The sequence below is a fragment of the Rhinolophus ferrumequinum genome, chromosome 16 (genome assembly GCF_004115265.2).
Source record: "Rhinolophus ferrumequinum isolate MPI-CBG mRhiFer1 chromosome 16, mRhiFer1_v1.p, whole genome shotgun sequence".
Taxonomy (NCBI): Eukaryota; Metazoa; Chordata; class Mammalia; order Chiroptera; family Rhinolophidae; genus Rhinolophus; species Rhinolophus ferrumequinum.
In genome coordinates, this window is record NC_046299.1 from 45,252,310 (window position 1) to 45,266,833 (window position 14,524).

Consider the following 14,524-nt stretch of genomic DNA (forward strand, 5'->3'; position numbering starts at 1 on the left):
AAAAGAATAAAAAACAATGAAAATGATTTAAGAGACCTCTGGGATAACATCAAGCGCAACAACATGTGCATCATAGGAATACCAGAAAGTGAAGAGAAAAAGCAAGGGATCAAGAACATATTTGAAGTAATAATGTACAAAAACTTCCAAATCCTGGTGAAGGAAACCGACATACAAACTCAGGAAGTGCAGAGAGTTCCAACCAGGATAAACCCAAACAAGTCCACACCAAGACACATTATAGTTAAAATCGCAAAGGTTAAAGACAAAGAGAGAATCCTAAAAGCAGCAAGAGAAAGACAGAGGTTTACATACAAGGGAACTCCCATAGACTATAAAATGACTTTTCTGCAGAAACATTGAAGGCTAGGAGGGAGTGGCAGGAGATACTCAAAGTGATGGAAAACAAAGTCCTACAACCTAGATTGCTTTATCCAGCAAGGCTATCATTTAAAGTTGATGGAGAGATAAACAGCTTCCCAGAAAAGAATAAGCTAAAGTAATTTATTACCACCAAGCCAACATTGCAAGAAATACTAAAAGGACTTCTGTAAAAGAAAGATGAAAACAATCTAACTACAAATTTAAAAATGGCAATAACTATGTACCTACAATAATCACTTTAAATGTAAATGGATTAAATGCTCCAATCAAGAGACATAAGGTGGCTGAGTGGATAAGAAAGCAAGACACTTGTATATGCTGTATACAAGAGACTCACCTCAGATCAAAAGACACACACAGGCTGAAAGTGAAGGGTTGGAGTAAGATATTTCATGCAAATGGAAATGAGAAAAAAGCTGGAGTTGTAATACTTCTATCTGACAAAATAGACTTTAAAATGAAGAACATATTAAAAGACAAAGATGGGCACTATTTAATAATAAAGGGCTCATCTGACAAGAGGGCATAACCCTAGTAAACATCTATGCACCCAACATAGGAGCACCTAAATATATAAAACAGATATTGACTGACATATAGACAGAGATCAACAATAACACTATCATAGTAGGGGACTTCAACACACCTCACAATAAGGGACAGGTCTTCCAGATGGAAAATCAATATGGAAACAATGGACTTAAATGACACATTGGACCACTTGGATTTAATCGATATTTTTGGAGCATTTCACCCCAAAGCTACAGAACACACGTTCTTCTCAAGTTCATATGAAACATTTTCTGAGACAGACCACATGTTAGGCCACAAAACAAGTCTTGATAAATTTAAGAAAATTGAACTCATACCAGTTGTCTTCTCTGACCACAGTGCTATGAAATTAGAAATGAGCTACAGGAAAAAGAAACTGGAAGACACACCAATTCATGGAGGCTGAATAACATGTTACTAAATAATGAATGGGTCAACCAGGAGATAAAGGAAGAAATCAAAAGATATCTTGAGACAGACGAAAATGAAAACATAACGACCCAAAATCTATGGGATGCAGCGAAAGCAGTCCTAAGAGGGAAATTCATAGCATTGCAGGCCTACCTAAAGAAACAAGAAAAATCACTAATCAACAGTTTACCTTCACACTTAAGAGGTCTGGAAAAAGAACAGCAAAATAAGCCCAAAGGGAGTACAAGGAAGGAGATAATAAAAATCAGAGTGGAAATTAATGAAATAGAAACCAGAAAAAGAATACAAAAGATCAATGAATCCAAGAGTTGATTTTTAGAGAAGGTAAACAAAATTGACAAACCTTTAGCCACACTAATCAAAAAAAAAAAAAAAAAAAGAAAAAAAAAGAAAAAAAAAGAAAGAAAGAGAGAGAGCACCCAAATTAATAAAGTCAGAAATGAAAGAGGAGAAGTGACAACAAACACCACAGAAATACAAAAAAAAATTTAAGAAATTACTATGAGCAACTACATGCCAACAAATTTGACAATCTGGAAAAAATGGACAATTTTCTAGAAGCATACAACCTTCCAAGGCTAGCTCAAGAAGAAATGGAAAACCTGAATAGACTGATTACCACCAGGGAAATGAATCAGTAATCAACAATCTCCCAACAAACAAAAGCCCTGGACCAGATAGCTTTACAGGTGAATTTTACAAAACATTCAAAAAAGAAATATCACCTATTCTTCTCAAACTCTTCCAAAAAATCCAGAAGGAGGGAAGGCTCCCAAATAGTTTTTATGAGGCCACTATCACCCTGATCCCAAAATCAGACAAAGACACTACAAAAAAAGAAAACTACAGGCTAATATCTCTAATGAACATAGATGCAAAAATCCTCAACAAAATGTTAGCGAACAGAATTCATCAATACATTAGAAAGATCATATATCATGATCAAGTGGGATTCATTCCTGGTATGCAAGGGTGGTTCAACATCTGCAAATCAATTAATGTGATACACCACATTAACAAAATAAAAACTAAAAATCATATGATCATATCAATAGATGCAGAAAAAGCATTTGACAAAATCCAGCAGCCATTTATGATAAAAACCCTTAAGAAAGTGGGAATAGAGGGATCATATCTGAACATAATAAAGGCCATATATAATAAACCCACGGCTAACATCATACTCAATGGGGAAAAGCTAAAACCATTCCCCTTAAAATCAGGAACAAGGCAAGGTTGCCCACTTTCTCCACTTCTATTCAACATAATGCTGGAAGTCCTAGCCACAGTAATCAGACAAGAAAAAGAAATAGAAGGCATCCAAATCGGTAAGGAGGAAGTAAAATTGTCATTATATGCAGATAACATGATACTATATAGAGAGAACCCTAAAGACTCCACCAAGAAACTATTAGAGCTGATAAATGAATTTAGTAAAGTAGCAGGATACAAAATTAATATTCAGAAATCAGTTGCATTTGCATATACCAATAATAAAACATCAGAAGGAGAAATTAAAAAAACAATCCCAGTTACAATTGCTCCAAAGACTATAAAATACCTAGGAATAAATTTAACCAAAGAAGTTAAAGATCTGTACTCAGAAAATTATAAGACACTGAAGAAAGAAATTAAAGAAGATACAAATAGATGGAAACACATATCATGTTCATGGATAGGAAGAATTATTATAGTTAAAATGTCCATACTGTCTAAGGCAATATACATATTCAACACAATTCCCATCAAACTACCAAGGACGTTTTTCACAGAAATAGAACATATAATCCTAAAATTTATATGGAACAATAAAAGATAGCCTCAGCAATCTTGAGAAATAAGATCAAAGTGGGTGGTATAACGACACCTGACATCAAATTATACTACAAGTCTACAGTAATCAAAACGGCATGGTACTGGCATAAAAACAAACACATAGATCAATGGAACAGAATAGAGCGCCTAGAAATAAATCCATGCCTATATGGTCATTTAATCTATGACAATGGAAGCAAGAATTTACAGTGGGGTAAAGACAGTCTATTCAATAAATGGTGCTGGGAAACCTGGACAGACACTAGCAAAAAATGAAGCTGGACCACCTCCTTATACCATATACAAGAATAAATTCAAAATGGCTTAAAGACTTAAATGTAAGATCTGAAACCATAAAATTCCTAGAAGAAAATATAGGAAGAAACTTTACAGACATTACCTGGAGTAAGATTTTTACTGATATATCCCCTCGGGCAAGGGAAGCAGGAGAAAAAATAAACATGTGGAATTACATCACTCTAAAAATTTTTTTCACAGCAAAGGAAACCATCAGTAAAACAAAAAGGGATCCTACTGAATGGGAGTAGATATTTGCCAATGATATATCCAATAAGGGGTTAATATCCAAAATTTATAAAAAACTCAACTCAACTCAAAAAAAAAACAAACAACTCAATTACAAAATGGGCAGAGGACATGAAGAGACATTTTTCTAAAAAAGGACGGACGTACAGAAGGCAAACATACATATGCAAAAATGCTCAACCTCACTAACCATCAGAGAAATGCAAATAAAAACCACAATGAAATACCACCTCACCCCAGTCAAAATGGCTATCATCAACAAATCAACAAACAACAAGTGCTAGTGAGGATGTGGAGAAAAGGGAACCCTTGTGCACTGTTGGTTGTATTGCAGATAGGTGCAGCCACTATGGCAAACAGTATGGATGTATCTCAAAATTCTGAAAATGAAACTACCTCATGATCCAGCAATTCTACTCCTAGGTATCTTTCCGAGAAATCCAAAACTCTAATTCAAAAAAATTTATAAACCCCTATGTTTATTGCAGCACTACATACAATAGCCAAGACATGGAAACAACCAAAATGCCCATCGGTAAACGACTGGATTAAGAAACTGTGGTATATTTACATAATGGAGTATTATGCAGCTAGAAAGAAGAAATATATCTTACCATTTGCAACAACATGGATAGACCTAGAGAACATTATATTAAATAAGTCAGACAGAGAAAGACAAATACCATATGATCTCACTTATATGTGGACTCTAAAGAAAAGAATAAATGAATGAACTAATTAGAAACAGTCTCAGAGACATCGAGGAAAAACTGAGTGTTGCTAGATGGGAGGGGGTGGTGGGGATAAGGGGGAAGGTGAGGGGATTAGAAAGCAGTCAGTAACCACAAGATTGCCATGGGGTTATTGAAGTCAATTTGGGAATGTAATAAATAACGTTGTAAAGATTCTATAGGGTATCTGATGGACATTTGTCTCATTAGGGAGACCACCTCAGGGAAGATGTAGATGCCTGATCACTGCACTGTATACCTGAAGCTGAAACTGAACAATAATGAATGTCAACTACAATTTTATTTTATATATATATATATAACTATATATATATAACCATATATAACCATATATAACCATATATATAGTTACAAGAAGTGAAGTACAGCATTAGGAATAGAGACAGTGGAAATGTAATGGCTGTGTGCTATGTCAGAGGGATAGTGGATGGGGGAGGGGGGTTGACACTGTGTGAGGGATATAAATGATAACTGTCTAACTATTACAGTGTTTTGTGCACCTGAAACTAATTTAAAAAAATCAGTAAATTGTATTGCTTACAACTTTCTACACCTAATTTAAAACACTGCTAGTTGCAGCTAGACAGAGGGCCCTATTTCTTTCAGCCCTCTAAGACAAAAAACAAAAACAAAAAAAAAACTCCAAAGTTCTTCAGTGGCACATTTGCCTCATCACTTCCTTGATTTATTTTTTATATTACATACATATCCTATGTGTGTGTGTGTGAGTGAGTGAGTGTGTATATATATATGTGTGTGTGTGTGTGTGTATATATATATATATATATATATATATATATATACACACACACACATACACATATATTGTATTATATATTGTAGCTTAATATGACTATCACTTGACATTTCAGAAGAAATCAATACTTCCGGAACGATCATGTAAAAGAAAAATTAGTTCAGGTTTATTAACTCTGAAATTATTTGCCCTAAAGCAACCAGTGAAGCTCTTGTGCTACAAAAGATTTTCATGGTCATTTTGAATCTCATTACAAATTAGAATCTATTATATGTTACATTTTGTTTTTATAAAATTAATAACATAAATGACATTATCAACTTTAAGATTTTTGTTGCAACTACTTCCCAGAATGAGGCAGTGAATTAATTTTAAATATGATACTATCTCTCTGTGCCAATAACTTAAATCCAATTTAATTCCAGTCAAAACACATGATCCATATGGCAGATTTCCAAAAAGTTCTGATTCCTCTAAATGAGGAATGGTATTTAAAAACTAAGAGTAGGAAGTAGGTGTGCTATTGTAGCTAATGTGTCATTGATTCAGGCTCTTCTAGTAGACAGTGCTACAAAATAAATTATTTTCAAAGATGATAAATCCATACTGAGAAATACAACAGCACATGAAAAAGAAAAAAAGGAATACAACATGACAAAGTGGGATTTACCCCATAAATTCAAGAACAGTCCAATACTAGAAATTCTACTAAGATAATTCACCTTATTACTAGATAAAACAAAACATATGATTTCTCCAGATACACTGAAAAAACCTGAAAAAAATTCAACATTTTGTCTAATTAAAGGATTTAATAAATAGAAAATTATGGCTACTTCTTAGTACAACACCCACTTCAAATCTAAAGTTGGCATGATAGTTAAAATTACCATGGGCAATTCCACTAAAGTTAGAAACAAGGTAAAATATCAATTGTCTCCACTATTTAACACTGAAAAAAAAAATTGTTAGGGAGATTAGAAATAAACTATTTCTATTTACAAGTAATATGATATACAGAAAAGCTAAAAGATTAAAACAAAACATAAAAATAAAATAACTAATGAGAACTCTGGTTTCAGTTCTGACATGTAAGGACTTTAGAAGTTGTCTTCACTATGAGAAAAACGCCAAACAAACTGAAAATGAATGACTTTTCTTCGACCCATCAGAAAATTGAGGTAACAGGAAAAACTTCCACTCTAAAATCTGTAGAGAAAGGCAAATAATGTGGAGAGAAATGCAACAGAGATAAGCTTACCTGGAGCAGAACTTGCTGAAGCCATACACTGGTAGGAAGAAGACTAAAATAGTAATTATTGTGAATTGTTGAAGGCTGAGTGTGGACTGTCATGAAAATGAGAAATTCCTGGGGATCAAAGCCTTAAGGGGTCCTCTCCCATACACTTTCAAGAGTTTGACCTCCAGAAACCCCACCTGGTTCTTACAGAAATGATTAAAGGAATAAAAAAATAACAAAAACAAACAAAAAACAATCCTCAGGTCTCTAGCAAGAGATGGTTCGAAAGAAAGAATACTTTCAAGTATTCCTAGAACGTTCCTGTTACATAAGTCTCCTATCCAGGTGAAAAGACTTTACCAGATCTTTATCCTATTTAGGAGAAGGAAATTTATTCAACTTCAGCCCACTCTATACTTCCTGTCTCACTCAAGAGGGAGTGAGAATAAGAAACAATTGTGAAGTTCAGATCTCAGGCACAGACCCATTAAAAGATTTAGATTTAATCACAGGATTATAAAATGCTTCCTTCCTATACCTTGCCATCGCATTTAAACAAAACTTCAATATAATAACAATGGAAAACAACTATAAAGAGCTGCAAAGAGCAGACTCTAAGGAATTAATGGGAAAACCCAAATACAAAAAAGGAGACAAAAACAGGGATAAGAAAGGAAACTGAAGACTCTTGTACCAAAACAATAAACATAGACCAACTCCTACTCAGATTAACATAAAACTTCTCACTAAAGATTAATTTACTTCAATTTCTATTACTCATACATCATGTCCCACTTTAAAAAAAAAAAATTTACAAGTCACACTAAAAGGCAAAACAAAACAAAACAAAACAAAATAGCCTGAAAACATAAAGCAAGTATCAAAACCAGATTCAGATATGACACAGATTTTAGAATTATAGACAGATATATATTAGACATAGAATATATTAGAATATATAAGACAGAGAATTTTTACAATGACTATTCTAATCTAAAAAATAAACAAATGCAAGGACTGATGATGGGTATTGTAAGCAGAGAAATGAAAACTCAGAATGTGTCCAAAAAAATGCAAGAATTCAAAAACACTATAACAAAAATAAAGAGTTCCTTTGATGGGGTCATCAGTATCAGACACACAGCTGAAGAAAGAACTGAGTGGAGCATATTAAAGACAAATGCAATATGGTTTCACTTATATGTGGAATTTAAAGAACAAAGTAAACAAACAAACAAAAAACTCACAGATATAGAGAACATTTTGATGGTTGTCAGACTGGTTGGGGGCCGGGGGGGAGTGGGTACACAAGAGGAAGGGATTAAGAAGTACAAATTGGTTGCTACAAAGTAGTCATGGGGATGTGGGGTATAACATAAGGAATATAGTCAATAATATTGTAATAACTATATATGCTGTCAGATGGGTACTGGATTGATTGGGATGATAGATGGGAGGGGCACTGGGGGGGCAGGGTGGAAAAAGTGAAGGAATTATGAAGTACAAATTAGTAGCTACAAAATAGTCATGGGGATGCAAAGTAAAGCATAGAGAATATAGTCAATCATATGGTAATAACTACGTATAGTGCCTGGTGGGTACTAGACTAGTCAGCGGGATCATTTCTTAAATGATACAAATGTCTATCCATTATGTGGTACAGCTAAAATTAATATAAAATAATATTGAATGTCAACTGTAATTGAAAATTTTAAAAGTGGGGGGAGGTGAAGGGGAATAAGAGGTTCAAATTTCCAGGTATAAAACAAATAAGTCGGGCGGATATAATGTACAGCACAGGGAATATAGTGAATAATATTGTGATAGTGTGGTATAGTGTCACATGGTTGCTGGACTTATCAAGGGATCACTAATATAAATGTTGACTAACTATGGTGTACACCTGAAACTAATATAATATTGTATATTAGCTATATTTTAATAAAAATTAAATAAAAGAATCAATGAGCTTGAAATTATGCCAATAGAAACTCCCCAAATTGAAATGCAAAAGAATGGGGAAAGAAAAAAATATGTAATAACTGTAGGATAATTAGAAAAGGTGTAATAGACAGGTAATCAGAGAGAGAAGAAAGAGAAAATGGAGCAGAAGAAATATTTTAAACAATAAAGGCTAAAAATTTTCAATAATTAATGACAAAGAGCAAACCACAAACCTTAAAGAAGACAAAGTAGGTTTAATACCAAATAACTATAACTAGGCATATCATATTCAAACTGCAGAAAATGAAAGACAAATAAAAAATCTTGAAGAAGCCAGAGGAATAAAACCTATAAAGAGAATAAGAATTACAGGTTACTTCTTATCAGAAATCATGGCAAGAAAGAAAAGCATGAAGTGAAATATATAGAGTGTTTATAGAAAGAAACCTCAGGAACCTAGAATTTTATGCATGGCAAAATTATCCTCAAAAGGGAAGGATAAATTGAAAGTTTCTCAGACAAACAAAATAGGAAATTTGTCACCAGCAGATCAGCACCCTTCAAGAAATGTTAAAACTTCTTCAGGGAGAGGGAAATTGTTAATGTTAGAAACTTGGGTCTAAAGAAAGAAAGAGTATCAGAGAAGGACTAATAAAGGTAAAATAAAATCATTTATTTTTCTTATTCTTAACATGTAACGTATAAAGTTTGCTCAGAATAAAATAGTTATAGTGGATAAAGTAACTATTGGTAAGAAATAAGAAATACTTTGTGAAAAGATAACTCCACTAGCTGTCACACAGTATAGGGTTATGTGAAATTGGACTTAAATTAATTGTAAGTGTATATTACAAACTCTAGGACAACCTCTAAAATTTTTGAGAAAATATATCATTAATATGCTGAGAAAGTAAAGAAATGGGAACCATTCAAAAGACAGAGATATTCATCCTTAAAATGAAATATCATTCATAAATATAAAGAAATGAATTATCAAGCCTTGAAAGGACATGAATGAAACATGAATGCTTATAGTTGAGTGAAAGAATCCAATATAAAAAGACTACTAACTATATGATTTCAATTGTACATCACTCTGGAAACATCAAATTATAGAAATAATCAAAAATATTAGCAGTTGCCAGGAATTCAGGGAGAGAAGAGGGTAGAAGGTGAAGCACAATGCATTTTTAGGGTAGTGAATATATTCTTTACGGCACTGTAATGGTGGATACATGACATTATATATTTGTCTAAAGCAATAGAAATTTCCAGCGCAAAGAGTAAATCTTAAATATGCAAATTTGATAAAATAATTTAGTAGGTTGGGGGATCCCAGGAAGAAATGCAGACTATGAAAGAATATCTAACTGTATTACAAATATATGAAAAGACCTCACTGTAGATGGGGCAGGGATAGGTGTTGACTTAAGAAACTTTAGAAATAAATGTAATCTAAAGTCCAAAGAAATTACGTGTGAGAAATCTAGTTGATAAAGCCATTTCCCACTGGGGTGCAGGTTAACAATTCTGATAGTGCTATACATGTATACTGGAATTGAATGATTAGGTAAATGAATGACGATGATGGGAGCCATGTTTCTCACTGTTAGAGTGGGAGTTTACAGATGAACAATGGAAGGAGGCTGGAATGATCCATGTGGTAACAGGTTAGAATTAAAGACTGATGTATGAAATCATGTTTAACTCAATATAGATACAGATGGCTACAATAGAAATATTTATAGGTATGTATATACATATCTAGGTTAGTATACAAATATATATTTCCTTCTTGTCAGCTGAGAGCTCCTAAGAGAAATGACACCTCAGTAGCAATAAGCACCCAGAATGGTTTCTAATACCATTTCTCCAAAAAGGTGCCAAGGCTTTTTGAGAAATGGCTGATTCGAGGAATGGGAAAGAAATATAAAAAAAGAACTTGAAGCATTTTATGTTATCAAAAAGTAAGGAAGTATAGGAAATATTTAAAATTCCTGTGTCCTTTGACAACAAAGGACAAACAAAAGACAAACAAAAGGGCTCTGAATGGCCAACACTGGAACACATTGAGCAGCAAAATACATAAAGTAGCATTGGGTTATAACTCAAAATATAAAATAAATATTCATGAGTCCATACTGATAGAAAGAAATGATTGAATATGTAAATAAATTGGAGAGAATACCCAAATCTCCCTTGAAGAATTTCAAATAAATCAGCCCTCAAGGAGAAGAACCTAACACCCATTCCTTAAGTATGAGCTACATAGTGTCTTTCTTATAAATTGAAGTATTAAAAAGGGTAAAAATTAACTTTACAGTGGAGAAATCACAACCTCAGCTAGGTGATCAAGGTCACCATCAATAGTGATATATGATATTGACAGTAAGGACAATGGATATAAGGTGATGAAAATGGCATTTCATCTCTGTATACTGCCTCCCCCCATCCCCAATCACACAGACCCAGCCATAAGAAATACCTCAGTAAAATACCAAAAGAAGGGCATCCTACCCAATACCTGATCAGTGCTTCTCAAAACTGTCAAGGTTATCAAAGTAAGGAAAATTTGAAAATTGTTACAGACATGAGGAGCCTAATAATTTATGACTACTAAATACAATGTGATAACCTGGATAGGATCCCACAACAGAAAAAGAACAAAGGTGAAAGCTCAGGAAATCTGAATAAAGCAGGGACTTTAATAATAATGTATCAATATCCATCCATTCATTTAAACATATGTATCATATTAATATAAGAAGTTAATAATAAGGAAAACTGAGTATAAGTTAATAGGGAATTCTATGTTCTATCTTCTCAATTTTTTTATAAATCTAAACTTGTTTTATAAGATGAAGTCTATTTCTAAAATCAGAATACAATAGTATAGAAAATTAAAACACAAAAACCAGTAATTTTTATATGAACAAACAATAATAACAGTCAATATAACAGAAAGAAAATAATCTGTTCATAAGTGCAACAAAAATGATGACATTTAAAAATAACTTTAGTAGAAAATGTGCTAAATCTTTTTAAGAAAACCTTTAAAATACTACAGAAAGATATAACGTGTACTTGAAAAAATAGCAAAGGTACCCCATGACCTATGTATAGTAAGATTAAATCTCAAATACCTTGGACAAAGATGTACTTTTAGATAAATGAGACTAGGACAACTATATAGTCATTAGGATAGGGAAAAAAAAATGAATGTAAACCACATATTCTACAACAGAATAAATTTCAAATGAATCAAAAATATAACCGTTAAAAAAGAAAGGAAACTACACAAGCAGTAAAAGAATAGCTAATATATTCATATCCTGGTTGTGGGTAAACTTTAGGTACTATGACTGAAAAAACAGATACAATAGAATGAAAGATGGATAAATGCACCTAGAGTACGTGAATACTTGTATAAGTGCTGAACAAAAACATCATAAGTAAAGTTTTCAAATACTGAAAAGATGTTTCCTCGTTTTTTTCACTTACCCTATATGTATATCAATGTAATGGCTAAAGACACAATACAATTATAAATGTAATCTACATTATTTACATTTTATCCATTGCTTTCTTAAAAATCAGCAGTACAATAAACAGAGTTCTGATTCAGAGCATTTGCCAATTTCCACCATGTAAGTAGTCCCAGAATGGCCTATTTCAAGCTATCAATATCACATCACCAAAGCAGAATTGCGAGGAGAGGAATTCAACATCCCTCCCTGATGGGTATCAATTTTGACCGTGGTAGATATCAATGTAGTAAAATAGTTAGGAAGCAATGGATTACACTATGCATTACCTTTGCTTGCTATATATTATTTAATTGTAAGTTTATGTAACTTATTATTATTATTTTTTTTTTAAGAAGGACGCAGCTCAGTGTCCCATGCCAGGATGGAACCAGCAATCTTCATGTTCTCAATAGCACGCTCTAACCAATTGAGCTAATCAGTCACCCCCTGTAATTTAATTTTTAATGACTGTGTCTAACTAAAACTAGTTCAGAAAATTCCCCATACTTTAACAGTCAGTTCTTCAGCACACCACTGCTTTGGTATGCTTTCTGACACAATTCAATGGGGACATAATATCACCTCTATCATATTTTTGCAAAATATGTTCAATGTAAATCTTATCACAAGGAAACATTAAGGAAATCCAGAATGTGCGACATGCAACAAACGCTCTGGCTTAGAATCTTCAAAAAAATGTCATGAAAGAGATTAAAAAAAAAAAAAAGAAAGAAAAGAAGGAAAAAAAAAGCTGGGAGGATTGTCCTTGTTCAGATCAAAGAGACATGATAACAAAACACAAAGCATAAATATTGATTGCACCTGGTGGGGAGGGTTAGAAAAATTTTAAAAAAAACTAAAAAGGATATTTAGAGAAAGATGAATATGAACCATATATTAAATAATATAACATTAATATTAAAATGATTAAGTGTGATGATATTGATAATAATTACTTTGAAGAATGTCACATTCTTATGAGATGATGAATGGTCAGCCAAAAAAGTTTGTGTATAGATGTATAGATATTAATGAATGACATCTATGTATCTATATAGAAAGAGAGAAAACAAATACGGTAAAATAGTAACAATTGTTGAAACCAAGTCAAGAGACAAAATTACTCTAAAAATGAAAAAAAAAAAGAAAACCCTGCAGAGTCTTAGAAAAATATATGGAAGAAATTATATATATACACATATATGCATATATATTCATTTAAAATTTGTATTTAAAAGTAATAGTTTGAAACTTTAGTCTTAGATTCAGAATAATAATTTTAGTTATTATTTATTGAGCAACAACTGTGTTAGCAAGAACCTGGCAATTCACTTTACCTATATGATCTTACTTAATGCCCGAAGCAACAGTATGACATAATAATTCTTATTTTACAGATAAGATAATCACCTTTAAAAAGTGAATACCTTTGACCAATGATATATTGGTTGCAACAATCCATAATGGCTGAAGAAAAGTGGTTTTAATATGGTCAAATATTTGTTAATATAGAGCAAACAATCATAGGGTTATTTATAATGATTCTTTAAGCATTTTGCCCATTTAATGATCAAAATATTTGTTTCCAGGATTGATGGACAATGATCAGACATCTGGATCTTTACCCATAACTCTCTCTGAATGAAAGAAATTTAAAATCAACCTTCATTTCTTTATAATTTCAAATTTCTGCACTAAAAGACTAGGAAAGCCAGAATTCCTCCAGGCTTTCTGGTCATACTGTTTTCCTCTGCCCTCTGTGATTTTCTCCTGCTGACTGAATGAAGGGAATTCTAAAATCTGATAGATTAGCAATGAAATCTTTTATACCATTACCTGAGATTCATCTCAGATTTATGTCTGCACACTTAGAGATAACATGATGCAGAAATGTTGGGCAAGAAATAAAACTGTACTTTCTTATTTCTTACTTCAGTGGAGTACAATTTCCATTTATTCACACTGTATTTCCTCACACAATATGTTCTTCAGACCAAAGGCTATAAATCTGAAAATATTTATAGGCAAGACTACCCCTGATGCCATTTATACCTTGCTGGCATTTTGTTCCAGCTCCTGAGAGCAACTCATATCTCAAATGAATGGCTTAAAACATGTACTGACTTAGATTTTCCTCTGTTAAATGTAAGGCCCTTCTTTGACTACAATACTCTTCATTTGATTTATTGTTAATAACACAAAACTGCTAATGAGTTAGAAGAAATTTTGTTTATGAGTGTTCAGAGTTTTCTCAACTCTGGGCTTTCCAGGTTTCACAAGTCAATTTTTGTTTTGTTTTGTTTTATTAAAGAAAAATTGACATACAGTATTATACTAGTTTCAGGTGTACAACACAGTGATTAGCATTTATGTAAGTCAGTTTTAAACTTTGAGAGTGAGGAACAAGACAAAGAAAGAAAGAAACAAAAACTCATAGACACAGACAATAGTTTAGTGGTTACCAGAGGGTAAGCGGGGAGGGGAGTGGTAGATGAGGGTAAAAGGGATCAAATTTATGGTGATGGAAGAACTGACTCTGGGTGGTGTACACACAATGTGATATATAGATGATGTA

The 14,524-nt window shown here is 32.7% G+C and overlaps 1 protein-coding gene across 3 annotated transcripts in view; it reads right to left on the reverse strand.

Annotated features, from left to right (window-relative positions):
• Nucleotides 1-14,524, reverse strand: part of CTNNA3 (catenin alpha 3) — a 1,431,866-nt gene that overhangs the window by 180,011 nt on the left and 1,237,331 nt on the right. The window lies entirely within an intron of this gene.